Raw genomic sequence first — 5,404 nt, 5'->3', positions numbered from 1 at the left:
AGCTCTCTCTGAGCCCACCCGTGTGTCTATCCCCACTATTCTTTTCCTCCTAATAAACTCGTTACTTGTTTCACTCCTTTTGTCTCTGTATGGAAATTCATTTCTACACAGTTGACAGGTGAGGGCCTTGCCACTGGCCCCCGGTCTCTGGTGGCCTAGTGGTTAAGATTCAGGGCTCTCATGGCCTTGGCTCAGAGACCTCAGTCTCTGGCTAGGAACCGAAACCCTGCTTCAAGTTGCTGTAGGCTGAGGCCACCTGAAACCAGGACAGCCAAAAAAAAAAAAAAAAGGAAAATATTTATCACCAGACTAAGACCAGGATTTGAGGGTTGAGTGGCAATGCTAGGGTTAGCATGTAAACAGAGTCTGTCTAGGATGAGTGGGCTGATGGTGCTAGTATAAAATGAAAATACCTCCTGCCATGGTAACAAACAAGAAATGTCACAGCCATCAGTGATTTCTGGCCTCCAAATGTGAATGAGCTCCCCAAACTTCTGATTGCTGAGGAGCTGGGGGAATACAAAAAGCAAGGTGAGCAACTGACCTCAGATAGCTGAGATGCAAATGAAAGGAATGAATTCAGGGAGCCCAGAGGCTAGCATCCTCCCATAGATAGAACGCTAAATCCCTTAACTTGATAACCTGATCTTTGCTGTTCAGACTGCCTGTGCCCTTTGTTACAAACTTGTATATAGCCTGACTTGCCTTCCTGCCTCCTGGAGCCATTTTCTTAGAGCTACTGAAATGCTGTCTCCTGAACTCAGAGTCCTAAACATTCCCACCAAATACAGTAACTCTCTCCTTTCAGGTTGTGACTATATTTTTTAGGCGACAATAGAAAGTCTAGAACTCTGTGTGGGAGCCTTTGATTATCTAGTTCTTTTCTGCCCAAGCATTGCCAGCCATATCAGGGAATGAATCCTACTTCCAACCCTTACCGCTTGTACGAGCTTGGTGGACTTCTGTGCTTATATTTTTAGAGATTGAGATTTCTTGAGTGTTTCTCAAAACTTAGTATGTAAGTACTTAAGTATCTGCAATCTTAGTGAGTTTGTTAAAAGGGCAGATTCCTTCTTGACACCCCTTAGAGATTCAGTTCATTAGATCTGGAGCGATTCTGTTGTAGAGGGTCCATAGCCTGTTGTCAAATGCAAGTTCCCCATGCTGGATACACAATGAGGCCGAACAAACCGAAATGTCAGGAGTTTGGAGTAGAGAAAGGTTTATTGCAGGATCAAGCAAAGTGAATGGGTGGCTCGTGGCCAAAATAAAACCAAACTCCCCAATGATGTGGGGGGAAACGTTTTTAATAGGCAAAACTTGGAGTAAGAGCTGTGGAGTATGTAAATTTATTCTGTTTGGTTTGAAGGCAATGGCACCCCACTCCAGTAATTTTGCCTGGAAAATCCCATGGACAGAGAAGCCTGGTAGGCTGCAGTCCATGGGGTCACTAAAGTCAGACATGACTGAGCGACTTCACTTTCACTTTTCACTTTCGTGCATTGGAGAAGGAAATGGCAACCCACTCCAGTGTTCTTGCCTGGAGAATCCCAGGAACGGGGAAGCCTGGTGGGCTGCCGTCTACGGGGTTGCACAGAGTTGGACATGACTGAAGCGACTTAGCAGCAGCAGCAGCAACAGGCAGTTACCTCCAAAACGGGCTCCAAAATCACTGCAGATGGTGACTGCAGCCATGAAGTTAAAAGATGCTTGCTCCTTGGAAGAAAAGCTATGACCAAACTAGACAGCATTTTAAAAAACAGAGACATTACTTTGCCAACAAAGGTCCCTCTAGTCAAAGCTATGGTTTTTCCAGTAGTCATATACAGATGTGAGAGTTGGACCATTAAGCTGAGCACCAAAGAATTGATGCTTTTGAACTGTGGTGTTGGAGAAGACTCTTGAGAGTCTCTTGACTGCAAGAAGATCCAACCAGTCCATCCTAAAGGAAATCAGTCCTGAATATTCATTGGAAGGACTGATGCTGAAATTGAAACTCCAATACTTTGGCCACCTGATGTAAACAACTGACCCATTTGAAAAGACCCTGATGCTGGGAAAGATTGAAGGCAGGAGGAGAAGGGGACAACAGAAGATGAGATGGTTGGATGGCATCACTGATTCGATGGACATGAGTTTGAACAAGCTCCAGGAGTTGGTGATGGATAAGGAGGCCTGGCGTGCTGCAGTCCATGGGGTCTCAAAGAATCGGACATGACTGAGTGACTGAACTGAACTGAACAGGGCAGTGCTCCAGGAATCCTGTGCTCAGCCTGAAGTTGCCCTCTTCCAGCTGGGTGAACACTCTAGTTTCTGCAGGAAAAATTCAAAGATACTGTTATGTATATCCCTTGAGGAAGATCCAGGATCCCGCTTTAATCGCTGCACCACCTTTCTTGACTGCTACTCCTTTGTTTCTGCCTTCCCTTACTTCCCTGATTTGCAAGTGCTTGAACCTGCCCTGTGGTACTCAGGGAAGTTCTGGGCAGACAAAGCCTTTTCCCTACAAATGAGCAATGGGGACACGTAAAGGATTTGGACCCAGGAGGGCCTCTCAGGGCCCTGCTCAGTTTCAAGACCACACTTTGAGAACCACCAGCCCACCCGGCTTCTGGGTCCCGTCCATTCTTGACGTGGTTCTCTCATTCATTCTCTCAGCACTTCCCAGCTTTCAAGTGGGCTTGGGATTTGAGTTTGGATGAAACTGTGTCTTCCTATGATCCAAGTGGAGATGTGCACCTTAGTCCAAGCTCCACCCCGACCTACTGCATCAGAATCTCAGAGCGGAAATTGAGCTGACATAAACAGTTCACAAAGTCCCACACGCATCTGTTGTGTGAACCCTGGGCTCACCGCCTCAGTACCACACATGACTCCAGCCCTTTCCTCCCTGTTCCCAGCTCCATTGACGGCTTAACTTCCTGCAGGGTTTCCTGGAGGATGGGGTACCTCTTGTTGATAGATATTGCTTCCAGCTCCCTGTCAAAAAATTCATCTCTTCATTTCCTAAGACTTCATCCATATCCATTTGGCAGGAGTCTACATTTCATTACGATCATTACCCATATGGACAAGCAGCCAAGATTTAATGTCTGTTGGTAAATAATTGCTTTCCTCACTAATAGCTCCTGATGGCCATCCAGAGAGAAGCCAGACCTTCTCAACCACCTAGTCCCCTTTGCTGCACGCACGCATACAAAAGCCGGAGTCTGAAGCCCACATACCTTTAGGACTCCAGTTCGAGCCTCTGTAGCCAGGGTGGGGCAATAATAGAGGGCTGACTGCTCCACCCTCACCGTCCAGTCTGCGCCTCACCTCCTCCGTGGAGCCTTGTCCGGCTCCAGCATCTGTGCTGCTTTCTCTTCTCTGATTTCCTACCACCTGTCACGTCACATAGCTTAGCGCTGGACTGTGTCCTTCTTTGGAATGCTGTCCATCTGTCTTGTTTGCATACTTACTGCTGATCTAGCAAGTCTGCAGGCTCTCTGAGAGCAGGATCCAGGTTTGAGACCTCTTTTGATGAAGCAGGGAGGTAAAAAGAGGGACAGATCTAGGATGAGCTCAAGAACCTCACCTTGGGGCTTCCCTAATGGCTCAGTGGTAAAGACCACCTGCCATGGCAGGAGACATGGGTTTGATCCCTGATCCAGGAAGATCCCACGTGCCTTGGAGCAACTAAGCCAGTGAGCCACAACTATTGAGCCTGTTCTCTAAAGCCAGAACTACAACTACGGAGCCTATCACCACAACGGCTGAAGCCCACATTCCCTAGAGCCCATACTTTGCAACAAGAGACACCACCACAGTGAGAAGCACCACAGCGAGAGGGGAGCCCGTGTGGGAATGAAGACCCAGCACAGCCAAGAGCAAGTGGACAAAATTGTGTGTGTGTGTGTGTGTGTGTCTAAAAAGAACCTCACTCTGAAGTGAGACAGGAGCTGAAGATACTGACAGCAGAGCAGAGTCTGGAAGCATCTCCCTGCCAAGGTGAAGTCGAGGTACAGTGTTCAAGGCTGCTGTCACCCCAGACATGTTTCAGGTCACAGGTGCTAAAGGGAGATCCACTTGTTGGGGAGGGAGAGGACCAAAGTCATAGCACAAGACGAAGAACCCAAGTATCAGTTGATATTTAGGACTCATATGAGAGGAAACAGTCACCACCCAAAGAGTGTCGGTTGCCAGTCAGGCCCTAAGCAATGGAGCAGGGGGGATGATCCACCAGTCCTTCCCATCCAGGGAGAGGCAGGACTGGCCCCCCAAAGTGCTAGGATGGAACTCAAGTCAGGTAACTAGTTGTAGATAGATTGGACTTGTGGAAAGAAAATCGATCAAAGACAAATTGAGGTCAATCAGACAGAAAAGAGACCTGCCTTCAGGGACTGACTTTGCCTGGAAACCCTAGAAGCTCCTCTGCCCTCCTCTGCCACCTCAGGGGACATCTCCAGGCTGAGAACTGGTTTCCTCTCTCTCCTTACCACAGTTCTGTGGACAGTCCTCTTTGCAGCTGGTCCCAGACATCTGCCTCACTCTGTGAATTAATTCTTGATTCCCAAGGTTTCATCATCCAAGACTCTGACTGTGTTTGTCTTTGACTCAAGTGGCATAAAATAGTGGAAATCAGATCCTGGTTGGTAATTTTCAAGCCCACAGTCATTGGAATTGTGTTAAGTATGTACTAGATGCCCATCTGCTCCAATACATCAAGTAAACTCAGCTCACTCAAGTGCATGCTGGGAGGGTGTGGACAACTCCCTGCTGGTAATGGCAGGCCAGCTTCAGAATCCATTGAAGCTTCTCAGTTATCCTCTCTGTCACTCCCTACTTCATCGTTTTCTTAAGATCAAGGAGAAAATGAAAGTTGCTCAGTCGTATCTGACTCTTTGCAACCCCATGGACTATACAGTCCATGGAATTCTCCAGGCCAGAATACTGGAGTGGGTAGCCTATCCCTTCTCCAGTGGATCTTCCCAACCCAGGGATCAAACCCAGGTCTCCCGCATTGCAAGAGGATTCTTTACCAGCTGAGCCACCAGGGAAGCCCAGGATCAAGGAGACCTGGGTACAAATCCAAACCACTTAGTAGTCCGGAACCTTCTGTAAGTTAACCTCCCCAAAGGAAGGAGATAACAAATTCTGTGGATCAGAGGCCTCTACCCCCAGTCACTGGATGCCAACTGGCCAGCCTGCTCCTCCTTGCCCTCACATGTCAAAAAGTAGGACCTGAGAACCGGTACTCAGTGAACACACTGACTTGACTTGACTAAGGATATCAAGCTGTAGGCAAGGTCCCACTTACAGCAAGTGGGAGGCCCACCAACACAGAGCTTCTGGGTACCAGAGACATCACAGGTCAGTGCTTGGGGGAAGAGCCGATAAAATGTAAACTGCTAGACCATTTGCAAGG

The sequence above is a fragment of the Bos taurus genome, chromosome 16 (assembly GCF_002263795.3).
Source record: "Bos taurus isolate L1 Dominette 01449 registration number 42190680 breed Hereford chromosome 16, ARS-UCD2.0, whole genome shotgun sequence".
Taxonomy (NCBI): domain Eukaryota; kingdom Metazoa; phylum Chordata; class Mammalia; order Artiodactyla; family Bovidae; genus Bos; species Bos taurus.
The sequence above is the reverse complement of the archived record's forward strand: the minus strand, read 5'-3'. Positions refer to the sequence as shown.